This window comes from Parasteatoda tepidariorum, chromosome X1 (assembly GCF_043381705.1).
Source record: "Parasteatoda tepidariorum isolate YZ-2023 chromosome X1, CAS_Ptep_4.0, whole genome shotgun sequence".
Taxonomy (NCBI): domain Eukaryota; kingdom Metazoa; phylum Arthropoda; class Arachnida; order Araneae; family Theridiidae; genus Parasteatoda; species Parasteatoda tepidariorum.
Window position 1 is genome coordinate 4,295,116 of NC_092214.1, and position 14,153 is coordinate 4,309,268.

The following is a 14,153-nucleotide window of genomic DNA, read 5'->3' on the forward strand; positions in this document are numbered from 1 at the left end:
ATACGATATTGTAGTTCTTTAATGCAATAACAAATATCGATTATTGATATGATTTTCAAGAAATATTTATTTTTTTTTAAAAACTAGAACAAATTACGCAAAGAAAAAATTCTAATATATAAAAAAAACTTTCAAAAGTTAATACATCAAAAATCAGTGCAACCAAGTTAAACTCCAAAAAAAAATGTAAGGCTTTTAATCGAACTCAAATGCAATTTTTCTAATTCAAAGCCATTCTGGGTGTCAATGAAATTGTTGATAAAGAAAAATTTTTTTATTATATAGAATATGAAAACTTTTTTTAACTACCTAAAATTTTAAAACAATATAGCTTAAAGAAGTTATTTAAAGTATTATAAGTCAAGTTATGATCAATTATTAAAAAATAGTAATATAAGGAGCATGTAATGTTCGCGTAAAAGAAATAATGTGTAAATACATTCTTATGTGTTAAGGTAATTGTTTCAATATTAGCGAATTCGAAATTTTCATCTTGGTTAATAAGCCTTTTCATTTTAATAATCGTTTCCTACTGCGCGATATTTACTGTTATTTATCTAAAATTTGCTATAAGTTATTTATCTAAAATTTATACAGTTATTTATCTAAAATTCGCTATAAGATTTTATTTTATTACCTTTTATTGAATTGAAAAGCTTGTGTTTATCTACAAGCACGGACTTCACCAAATAATTATTTTATGAACTAATTTATAAGTACGATATCACAATAAAGTAAAAATGTACGAAACATATGCAAAAAAAATAATAATAAATTTAAATTTAAAGTACATAATAAAATCTTCACATCTTTTTTGTTAAATCTTATACAATTACATTTTTTTTAAAATCTTATACATTTTTTCACAGCATTAGATTTCTTCATGTGTAATAAATCTTGTTATGATACACTAATTTTAAAGGTGATACTCAGAGACTGCAATTACAACACTGGCTGAAGGCTCACGGAGAGTAATCTTAAGCCATGAGTGCATTTCATTTGTGTAAAAAATATGCAGCATATCATTTAGTCATTTCTAATGTACATATAGTCATTTCCATTTTTTTAAATACATTCGTAAAAGTAAATAACAAGCAAATGCAAAGTAACAAGCAAAGTGAACAAAAAGCCATTAATTGACTTCATTTTAGCATTTTTTTTTTTTTAGATTATGGGTTCTTAATGATCAATAATGAACTTGTCGATTAGTTGACGCCGGTGATTAAATAAAATTTATGTTTATTCAAAACATATACTAGCAAAAGTTGTCACGTTATAACCCACAACAAATTCCCAAAAAAATAAATAAATAAATAAAAATCGAGTATCACTTAAAAATGCATTCTATGAAGCTCCTCCATGCTGTTTGGTAGCCCTTAAAGTTATATTTTAATTTAAGGCATTTTTAAAGGAATTCATTGTTCATTAATCATTTTAAAATGAAACGTTTTACGGCGATATTTACTCCTTAATGTGAACCGTCGGAGTTTGATATCCGATTGTTGCAGCTCTGAAATAAGTTAAAAAAATCAAATCAACAAAATGGGCTTAGTTTTTATTGCGTGAACTAGACTAGAGCAAACTTTTATATTACGTAAAAAGAACTGACCACCGTAAATAAATGTTGATCTAAAGATCGGATCTTCACATTTTAGGAAATCGAATTTTAAAAATACGACTTCTTCAAAATTCAATTTCTCAAGAACTATTCGACCGATTTCACTCAAAGCTTTTATTTTGTCATTTAAAATTGCATTCGTTAAAAAGATGTAAAAAATTTTACATCTTGCTAATTTAAAAAAAATTTTTGACCAAGATTAAATAAAATTATATAAGACAAAAAATATTTACTAAAAGTTATTATTTGCATATAACTATCACCGTATTAACGAATTTTATAATTATGACGAAACATTTATCGAAGATACGCTTAAAAAGTTCTTCACATATGGGGAAATAAGCAAAAAGTAAAATTAGCATTAAAGGGTCCAAACTTTGAACCGATTTCCTGACTACAGCTCATGGGACCATATATCACATGGGATTGCGGCTATCCCTATATTTCGGGGGCTGGAAACCCAAATCAGAAAAAGATATGAAAAAAAGGTATGTTTATTCAGAGAAAGTACGTTTTTGTGTCTGATTTCGTAACTTAAAATACAGTCTGTATTAATTAGTCAGCATTTTTGAAGTTCCCTCCTCGAACAATTAAGATTGAGCCCTAGAGCGTGAAAATCCAATCATTTGATCAAAAGTAATTCAGGGTGGTCCGTTTTTTATTTTGCATTCTGTAAATTGCAATTTTTATTTCATAATACAAAATTTTAGTTCACGAAAGTTCATGAATAATGTATTGTTAACTATTCATTCTATTTTTATAAATGCATTGTCATCTGTATTATTAAAGTCTATTTTTAATGCTTCCACATACATTTATTGTTTTGTACACTTATATGCTTCCCCCAAAACTAGAACCATAGTATTTTAAAAAAAACATTTGAAATGAATGACTGCGATGGCTTTGACTTCTGATAATAAATAAACCGTTACCAATTCACTTTTGCTTCAAATGTAAAAATGATTTTTACAGCTCGTTTTAATTCCTTAGTTAAATGTTCCTAAAGTATTTCTGATCAATAATTTCAATACTAAGTTTTGTCTAATAAATCTATTAAGAAAATGGCTGCGTCATATAAATTTTGCAATCTAACTACAATAAAAATTAAAGCCTGCTCGTCGAAGCATGTTTTGTTTCACACTGTACTCAGACAAATTAATAGTAATCTGTATTTTCGTAATCCACACTTACATGGTTAATTCATTCTTAAGTTAATAGTTACTTAAAACTATTGACTTTTCCACGAAGCTACATTTTGGAATGAGACCAAGAAAACTTAGAAAAAGAAGCTTAACTTATCCGCATTTCCGCTTTTGGCAATTTTACAAGCTGTCGTGGTGTGGTAAGAAAGTAAAGGTTGTAGTATCATTCAAAAAATACAATGTCAAATTAATTATGTTGCATCTTGATGAAATCTCATGTAATGATGTTTTCCATTTTATGTATATTAACTACAGTTTTTGTTTGTTTTATTTCTTTATTTTTTCAAGCATTATGTTTAACCATTAAATTTCTTTATGCACGGAGAAAAAGTTCGGTAAAATTATCGTACTGACATTTTTAGTAAAGAGAACCATAATTCTGGATAGTAAAAGCAAAAAATATGGCATTTAAACCATTCATTTAGTAAATTCTGGATTTCAGAATTATGTTTCTATTACAACACATTTAGTAAAAATACAAATTTTTAAAATAAATTTAACTGAAAAAATAGTATTAATGCCATGCTCTGAAGTATCATAATAAAATTTCCAAATTTTGACAAGTATTATAAAACAATATTTTATTGTCAATTTTTTAAAAAAATAGTTACCAAAGCGCTGCGCTGAAAATTACCGAGCCTTTTAGCTTAACCAAAGCACCAGAAACACGGTAAATTTTTCACAATCTGGTAGTTTATATCATACTTCTTTTCCAAATGTGAAAAATCACAGACTGTGAATCAGAAACCCTTTTCATTATAAATTCGTCTAAAATACTTTACATATTCAAACAACTATTTAATTAAAGTCCCTGGCCAAGTTATTAGACTCACTGTAAGATTCTATGTAAAATCTTAATTATCAGGTATATAGCTTTATTGTTCTTAAGTGACGGAAACTTGTTTGAACTTGTTCACGTTAGTGTATCAATTGGTTAAATTAGACGATATATAATACAAATTTGACGATAGGATAATTTTGACGATATATTATATAAATATGGAATATTTATTATATCAAGCATTATATTAGTATGTTAAAATAATTAGATCAAATTATTAGACGCTCTGAAGTTTTTTTGATAATTGCATGATTTGCATGAGTTTATATGCAATACTTGTGCATTTAAACATACATAAAATGAGATTTTATTCAGGAAAGTTTTTATACACTTATATACTTCCCATTTGTATTTATTTTTAACGTATTGCATTACAATGTTAACCCATTGATGCAGGAGCGTAAACAAATGCAAACCGGTTTCATCCGAGTGAAAACAATACAACTGTAAAGTATCACCTGATAATTATAATTTTACTACACGAGGAGTCTTCGGCCAGCGGGGATCGAACCCACGACCCCTTGGACATTGCCCTACCAACCGGGCTATTCCGGCCCTCCATCGGAGAGGAAGACCACGAAAACCTCCCACGGTTAGCCTGACGGCAAAGGAACTCTTACTCATGATCCGTTTACCACTGAGGATATTGAACGTCAGCACTGTTGTCGGTGCAAGCCGGATGCGGAATTCGCATCGACCAGACCTCGCTCGGATTCGAGCCCGGTTCACCTCATTAATAGACGGACGCTCTATTCCCTGAACCATCACAGCTCTGACTGATCTAGATTTTATTTAATATTATAACCGTCTTTGAACAGCCGACCCAATTTTGGGGTTTACGACTACCAATGTTCAACTCCGTAACCTTGTAATTTTGAACCCATTCCAGAAGACAAAGGAACTCCTGGATCAAGTATTGAGAGAAATTTGCCTTCGTAGAGGACTTTTTGAGGTAACTAATCCGTATTTGCGTTACATGAAGAGGAAGATCAAGAGGATCTCCCACGGTTAGCCTGACGGTAAAGGGACTCTGAACTCATGATCCGTCAACCACTGAGGATATTTCATGTCAGCACTGTAGTCGGTGCAAGCAGGATGCGGAATTCGTTCAGACCAGCCATCGCCGGGATTCAAACCCGGATCACCTCAGTGGAAGGCAAACGCTCTATCCCCTGAGCCATCGCGGCCCCCATCGTAGTCATTGATAACTTATTTTTTTAAACAGAATTATAACAGAATTTGTTTGAATAATAGAGTTATTTAAGAGCATTTTAAGTTACGTGACCATTTTTTATTATTCGTACGTCGCACATTCTTATTATGTATTAAACAGAACACTCTTTTTCTGTATTTACTTTCAGCTATTTCAGGTGTTGAAAAGCTATGTCAAAAATATAGACAGGAAAATGTATGTAAAAAGAGGAGGTAATTAAAGAACAGCAAAATAGTCTGTAATTCACCAATTAAGGTGATGACATATGCAATAAGAGAAATTTTTATTATATGTTAAGGCTTGAATCAGCTGCAGGAATAAATGGAAGCAATAACAGATAAATATGTATCAAATATAAAATGTTGTGTTTATAGTTCCTCTGAGGTTTCCCTTCTTAGATTGTATTGTCAGCTTAAAAAATTAATTTTATATTTATTTCAGAGAAAGTTATGCTTGATCAGCTTTTATTTTCTTTTGTTCTATATAAAAACTGGTGATTCAAGTGGACAACTACTCTTCATCTTACAACTTCCATTTTTCTAAAATTTAGCACAGAAAAATTCAGACCAGTCAAACTACGGTTTACAAAGTTTAAAGAATTAATTATTGAGAAACTAATTATTTCAATAGCAAAAGAGCCTATGGGCTGACTTAAAATTAGCTTCATGACTTTGACGAGCAATAAAATATGAAATAAATAAATTTTGAGGCCTGTTTACGATTAAGAAGCAAATATAGTTCTTTGATATAGTAACTATATCACGTAAATCATTGATGCGATAGTCCAACCCTAACTTGATTTGCTTCAACATCTTTGATTAACTAATTGTAACTTTGACTGATTTTTGCTTTCAAAGCTACGACCGAAAAAAATGCTGGATTATGCATTAAAATCACAAAAAGTACAGTGTAATTAAATGGCGTACAAAATGGCAATGGCTTATATATATCTTTTAATATACTTTATCGTCAACTTGAATATTACAAAATAATAATTATTGAATAATACTGAATAATCAAAATCTTCACGGGGCAACACAGAAATATTTTATTCATTAATTTTTAAGTTAATTATTAGTATCAATAGTTTATTCTCTTTTAGTATAAATATTAAATTTTCAATTATATTAAAAGCCAAATAAGGAAATATATAAACCATTAAACTCGTAGACTACTTTATATTAAATTTGATTACTAATGACCAAAAAATGATAACTAGCTGATAGTTTTCACGGAACTGGTGTGCCAAGATTGAAAAATAGATTTTTGGAAAAATTTATTGAAATTTGGGGATTTGTTCGCTATATGCTACAATTCTATATAGGTAACTGTAATTCTTCAAAAAGTTCAAACAAATTTAAAAGAAAATAAACACATTACTTTTTAAGAAAATTTAAAATTTACCCCTTCCCCTCTTTAAGGGAGCATGAAAAATTTGTGGTTCTTGCGTAATAATAAAAACAATGAATAAGATGGAGGATTCTTTTAAATACTTATTGTTTATATAATTCGTAACTGATTACATATTGCAGAAAATTCTAATGATATTTGAGTAATTCTTTTTTATTTAAATTACAATATTTTCCTAAATTTGTTACTTTATAAATAAAAGTATAATATTTTTTATGCTTTCAAAGAATTAGTTAAGATCGTTAATTTTCAAGATGTGAAAAAAATGTCTGCTTTTCTAAAAACTAAAACTGTTTATTTTCTTTAAACTTCGCATGATTACTTTTATAATTACTCAAAAAACTTGGATTGACGTGGAATTCAAAACAAAATCAGTAGAGTTTTATAAGTAATAAAGCTTTTCTTTTGACCTAAATATAAAGAGAAAGTCACGATTGGTAGAACAATTTTCTACTTTCAAATGTCATCGTATCTATGGACCTATTCGCTTTTTGACAGAACCCCGCCTATTTCTGTCATGAGATATTGGCATAATATGGCTTATTTTTAGAGAAGACAAATTTTATGCCAAGTTCATTTCAAATTTATGTTTCAAATTAAAAAACATAGTAAATGAATTTGATCATTTACACCGTTAATAGATACTTCAAATTTGTAGAGATTTTTATTAATTCTATTATTGCGTTTATTGCTTGTTAACTTTAATTGCAATATAGCTATTGAATTATTTATACTCCTATTTTAGTTAACTTATATCATTTTTAAACATTAATTTTTATAGTGTAATTCGCAAAAATAATATTGTTTCCATGTGATATTTTGCAGACATATCAAATATTTAACTTACCACCAAAACTCCTAAGTTATTTCCTGGAACAACAACCCCGCATCTACGATGAAATCAACTGGCACAATTTCTTTAAATATTCAGAAGTAAAAAAAAAATTAACAAATCTTTAAGTTTTAATGCTTAAAATTGGGCCGTTGGAATTCTTTATGAGAAAGTACAATAACTGATTTAAAATGTAATTGTTAGTGTAATTATATTAACTAGTGCTGTTCCTTCCTTTAAATAAACTTTATACTAAGGAATTTTTTAAAAAAAATTTAACTTTCTTGCTTTGGTGAGGTTTTAGATTAGTTTAGACTATATTTTAGCTTCTATAAAGTTTCTGATGCCCAGGCTAATACATTTTCGCATTATTTTAAGACAGACATCATGATTTAGGAATCATAAATAGAAGCAGTTAGAATACAAGAACATAAAAACTATTGTCTGATAAGAGAAACAAAGAAACAATTTTACAGCAATTATTTGAAATACGTAAGATTGAGAATCATTTTTGAAATTTCATAATTGAGTAATGAATAAAGGACTGAAAATTGTTAGAGAAAAACATAGAAACGCTCTAATTACAGTTTACATGATGTTACGAAAATTTTTCTGAAGAGTGTTAAGAACGGTAAAATAAGTTAAGAATTAATGTAATTATGGTGAGATTATACAAACTCATTTAAAGTTAAAAATACCATGAAATGAATATATGTAGAATAAAATGATACATCGCATAGAAATCTATATAAATGCTTAAAAATGTAATAATGTATGCTCTCTGTCTTTCTCCAAATGCATAAATGATTCGAAAAATAAGTACATAAGTAAAGAATGTAATCCATCTTCTTTAACAAAGTTAAAATTAAAATATGTCATTAATTTATATCCTTAATGCTTGAAACAGTTCGTTGCGTTCTCAAAACAAAATACTACTCCACCACCCTCTTATTATTCTATGGGAAAATAGGGCATAAATAGAAAAAGATCATGGACATTTAGTTTACCCGTAACTAATACACTGTTTGAAAAAAGTCTCTTAGCTACCAATGACGAAAATTGCTTTAATTCAAATGATTCGTAATTCATTTGTTACTCTTTTTCGCTAAATTTCCTTTACGGTAACACTTATTTATATTATTCATAATATTTTAATTTTGCTTAATTTTGCTTCTTATACTATTTATTTAATACACTCCTTTCATTTATTATATTACTTTTTCATTAAACTCTTTTACTAAACTCCTTTCCAGCAAAAACGAATCCCCCTAAGAAATGTTTGATGTAATAATCGCAATCTCAAGCAATGCGATGCTATTTTAAAGATTCGAATATATAATAATTTATGTAGCAAGCAAATTACATAACAATTTGTGAACCAAACCCAAAATTATACTTTCTTTGAAAAAGCGTGCTTTTTCTTCTGTTTAATTGATTTGGATTTATGAGACAGATACAATTGTAACCATATACTATCCTCAAATATATACTGTACTAGGTACCTACTATCCTACAATCATTGAAATATGGTTCCAATTGCTCCATCAAAAGATAGATAAGTTCTTCTTTCACTATATCCTTTAATCACAGGAATAGAAACATTTCCAAAACATATGAAAAATGAGCCATGGTGGCTCAGAGGATAGAGCGCTCGCCTCCCACTGAAGTGACTGGGTTCGAATCCCAGCGATGGCAGGTCAATACGAATTCCGCCCCGGCTAGCATTGACCACAGTGCTGGAGTAAAAAATCCTCAGTTATAGGCGGATGATGAGCTTAGAGTTTCCTTGCCATCAGGCTAAAAGTGGGAGTTTTTCGTGGTTTTCCACACCATGTCAAGAAAATGCTCAGTAGTTCCCTCAAAATATCTACCACAAAGGCAAATTTCTCCCAATACTAGGAGTTTCCCAAAAAGATAGTTTTAAATAATTAGTTTTTGTTTTTAGTATTTAATTGAATGACAGAAAGAAATTCCAGAGGTTATTTAGGTTCAAAATATTTTGAATTTTATGGGATTGCCCGCAAATGAAGTCATGCTTGGAAGGAAGGGAGAGGGTTTGTGAAATTGTGTCAGTTTGTGACAGGAGAGGGAGAAGGTAACACAAAAAGGTTGACATGACACCTTATGATTAAAATAAGAGCATTTTAAATCAGTGAATTGAATATTTTTGTGTGATTAGTTTTTAAATTTTTTCTTTTTGTATTTTACATGAAAATAGGTACACATCTAATCAATAGGGGAGAGTGGGGTCAATTGTAACACTTTTTGCTTAACTATTTTTAACTAACAAAAATCCAATATATTATAAGTATTAATTGACAGACGAGTAAAGTAGACTATCCTCTACTAGAAAAAAAAATAATTAACTTANATACAACGTCATTGTAAATAATGGTGAAATTATTAAATGTATAAAATGGCTACTGCTTTTTTTGAGTTATTTGTAAAATTTTTTAACCCCGAAATGGCAACTAAAAAACCCAAAGTTGATGTAGAGTGCCATGCGTTCAATGATGAATTGACTGTATTTTATTTCGGAAGTTAGAATTTTTATTTTAGAAGTTCTTACTAGGCCCACCAAGCTTTTTTTTTCTAGAGTTATGGCCCACGACCAAAAAAGTTTGCCCATCCCTGCTCTAAGGTATCATTATAAAATTGCCAAATTCTACCACATTTATAAAAATTTATCACATAATATAAAACCACATATTATTGTTAATTATTCCAAAATCATTACCAAAGTACTTCGGTTGGTGCACCCACGGAGCCAGAAACACAATAAATTTTACGCTATTGTGTTAGTCTTGACCATTCTTTTATTGAAAAGAAAAATAGGATTTTTCTTCCGAAGAAAAAATTTTTTTTTCTTGTGTCTACTGCAAGCTTATTTTAAATTTTAAAATCTATTTTACAGTCTTAAAATAAATAATAAACGTCAATCATCTGAAAAATGTTTTAAGCAGAATCACTAAAGCATTAAATTTGTTCTTGTTAACATGAAGATTGAGTGCAGACAATGTTGTTTGTCGAACCGTTTCAAATTATAATTAAGTTAAATGAGATCGCACGAGAGAATTATTACTGCTTTCAAAAATTTTTACAAAACTTGCATTTCAATTCTTTTTGGAGAAAAAAAATTATGAAATTTTCATAGTTTAGCAAAACTTACTCTTATTATTTGTTCATATAAACATCAGTAAATAAATATTTAATTACAAGAAAGATAATTTAATTATTATCCAAAGACATGCCTCAGTTATACTTATATTGGAATATTACAGCAAACTTTTGATTAAAAAAACCAAACATACATTTTCAATGTATTCATGTGAAGCAAATATTCAATGACTTTTGACTTAAAAATATAAATTAAGAAAAGCAAGGTGCTTATATTGTTTTTCTATTACTATTTTAGAAGAATGACCAACGTTATTTGTGAATTTTTCAATATTTATGAAGTTTGACTTATTTTTCACTATTTTTGCTGTTTGATTAATTTTTTTATATTTATATTGTTTATTTTTAAATATTTGTATTTTAATACTATATTTAATCTTTTAATGGAAGAAAGTACTTTGAAACCCGCAAGATCTCTACATCCAATGGTTAAATAACAAGATAAAACTCTTTCTTCTACCTAGTAATATCAATGCCTGTATTACTTTCGAATTATACGATACAAAATTGATAGATTTTATGAAAACTGTTTTTTGTAAAAATTACAATTTATTTGAATTTTTATTGTTTGCTGATAGAGATTAGTGTTTGGAAATCACAACTATGCAGAAAAGTAAAGAAAGAGACATGGCATATCTCATACTTATCATTCATGAAAATAATTCATTTGATTTAAAAGACTTCAATCCCTTTATTTTATATGAAAAATAGTTTTAATATTATTATTAGGAAGTAATTTTTATTTAAAAAAATTTAATATGTTTCTCAGATTACTATTAATCTGTTTATATGCTTCATAATTGAATATCATGCGAAATACTTTAGAAAACCTAATCTATTTTAGAATTAAGTGATATATTTTGCGAAGTTAGCGAATTATTTTGCTTTATGTATGATGAAACTAAAAAAATCCATTATTCAAAATCAGAAAGCTTCCAAACAAAAATAGTCAAAGGTTAACTAGAAACAGGGTTTTGCATTTCATATAGTGACTAAATTTTTAACATTAAACTGAAGGTTTTTTCTGTCACCTGACAATAAAAACATCGAAAAAAAACTCTAAAACTGAGATAAAATTAATAATCAAAATTTCTAAAAGCAAAAATTTATTAAAATGAAAATAGAAACGAAAGCAAAGGCTACAAAAAAGGTACTTTTTATTGTTTTGAAAGGAATGATTGAAACTAGTGTTCAAACTAAACTAGAAAATATCTATAGGTCTGAAATTCTATATTTTCTAAGTGAAACGAAAAATAAATTAACTAATGTTTAAACTTAACTAGAAAATATTTATAAATCAGCGATTAAATATTTTGTAATTGAAATAGAAAATAAATTAACTAATGTTTAAACTAAACTAGAAACTCAGGAAATAACTTTTTGATAAAATTAATTTCAAACTATTCATTTAAAACGAATTTATTTTTAATCTATTTTTTAATTAATATCATTTTACAAACAAAATGTAATGAATTTTTTAATAATATTGTAAAATTTTTGCTCGCATAGATATGAAATTTTCCATAGAATGACGTTTTAAGATTTTTTACTCATTAAAATGAAGAAAAACTCGATTAATAAGAAACTCATAAAAAATTATTCAAATATTTCTTTTTTAAAAAAATAATTCTGAATATCTGAAATTGCAAAAATAAATCGAAAGCGAAACAATTATTCGTTAACACTGGGATGAAGTTTAAAAAAAAATAGTCTATTTAGTAAATAATTTATTTAAAAGGTAATTAATTCATAATTGATTAGGAAAACTGATTAGAAAAAAACTTCATAATATTCATCAAATGTATTGGTTATTATAAAAGTAGTACGCACTTTTTTTATAAACTTGCAAAAGTAAAATGTAAGTATAGCAAAAAAAAATATTATCTGACCGTCTTATGATGAATTTCCAAAAAACACATGAAAAATTACAGAAATATGAAAATATTTTAAATATAAGTTTATACCATTTTAGATGTAGCTGTTATACGATACGTGGGTAACAATATTAATTATTTTTAATTGAAAAACATGATTAGTATAATAACAGTTTATCCGCAATTTTTGTTGAAATGCATAACACAGAAAGGAATTTTTTTCTAAATTTTATTTTGTGAACAAATCAAAAGTAATTTTGAAATTAATATCATGAACGAATTAAAAGTCATTTAAAAATCAATTTTATGAACAAAGCAAAAGTGATTTGAAAATCAATTTTTTGAGGTAGGTAGGTTCTTATTTCACGTCGCACTAGAACTACACAATGGGCTATTGGCGACGATCTGGGAAACATACCTGAGAATGATCCGAAGACGTGGCATCAAAGTTTCGATCCTCTGCACAGGGGATTTTTTGTAAGAAAAAAATTTAAAATGTTTTGAAAAAAAATTTAAAATGTTTTGAAAATCAATTTTGTGGGCAAATAAAAACTGATTTGAAAATGAATTTTGTGAACAAAACAAAATTTATATCAAAATCTATTTTGTGAACAAATCAAAAGCGACTTAATCAGTTTTGTGAAAAATCAAAATTGATTTAAAAATCTATTTTGTGAAAAAAAAAAATAATTCAAAAATTAATTTTCTAAAAAAAATTAAAAAATGTTTTGAAAATCAATTTGGGAAATAAATCGAAAAAGATATGAAAATTAATTTTTTGAATTATTCAATTACTATATATTATTTTGCATACTTAGTTATGAATTTAATTGCATATAATTACCTGTAATTTACCTAAAATGTTATATTAAACGAAAACTATGTACTAGAATAATTTGTCCACTCTGTATTTAATAGCATCAAATCAAAAACTGTTTGGCATTATGTTTTTATTGATTCATTGTAACAAAGAATAAGAATGTAAAACTTCCACATTTTTACAAAGCATAGAAATGTCATTAACTATCTACTATCTTGTGATAAATGAAATTAGTTGAAAAACGCCCTTAATAATCTCTCTCAACGGGCACGCCATTAAGATGAGGCTATTAATAGAAACTTTTTCGGTTTCCTCCTACTAAATTTCTGTAGGGACTCATTAATAACTTTAAACATTACATTTTTTTGGGCTAAATATAAATATATTGTACTAAATATAATGCTCATGCAATGCTTTAGGTGCATCTTTAAAAACATCATGAATTGTTTTTTGAAATTTGCAAAAAAATGTCTATTTAGTGGTTGTGCGACAATCTGCAGTTACTTAATTTTATCTCTATCGCTTTAATGCTTATATACGGTTATTAGCTACAGATTTCAAAAAATAAATGTTTAAGCAACTTTTTTAAAAAACTAATTTACGCCTCATAAGAAATTAACTCTCTTTTAACTTTATAGTAATTCAATCATATTTCATAGCAATTTATTTGGTAGGCACTTTTTTTTTACCTTAAAAGAAGGTAGATCTAAGATAAGTCTCAAAGATAAATTTAAGATAATCTTTTTAAGTGATAAATTTTAAACATAATCGAACTTTATATTTGTGATATTTTTCAACATATCAGAAAAACATATAAAATATTCGGCATATCATTGTTGAGATGGGAAAAAGCAATGCAAGAGTTAAAATCATCGGAAATTATTATATTTGTCTAATGAGAATGAAATTCCTTTCACTAGCAATCTTCTTAAAACTTTACCTAAAACCTGAAACTTTTAATGTAAAAAAGACTGGCATTAAATTATTCAGATTTTTTTTCTTCACTTAAGTATTAAATTATGAGCCTTAATGATTAGATATTTTTTGCTGCACTTTTACTAGAATTTTAAATATTAGATATTAAGGATAGTCTATATGGAGCACCCTGCATCAATATTAACGGCATATTGTGTTTCAGTTATAATTAACCTAAAATGTTATGTAAA

The 14,153-nt window shown here is 27.4% G+C and overlaps 2 protein-coding genes across 2 annotated transcripts in view; one reads left to right on the forward strand and one right to left on the reverse strand.

Annotated features, from left to right (window-relative positions):
- Positions 1-14,153, forward strand: part of LOC107450407 (uncharacterized) — a 477,566-nt gene that overhangs the window by 390,550 nt on the left and 72,863 nt on the right. The window lies entirely within an intron of this gene.
- LOC107438533 (synaptic vesicle glycoprotein 2C) overlaps positions 1-14,153 on the reverse strand; it is a 50,667-nt gene that overhangs the window by 35,706 nt on the left and 808 nt on the right. The gene's annotated exons all lie outside the window — the stretch shown is intronic.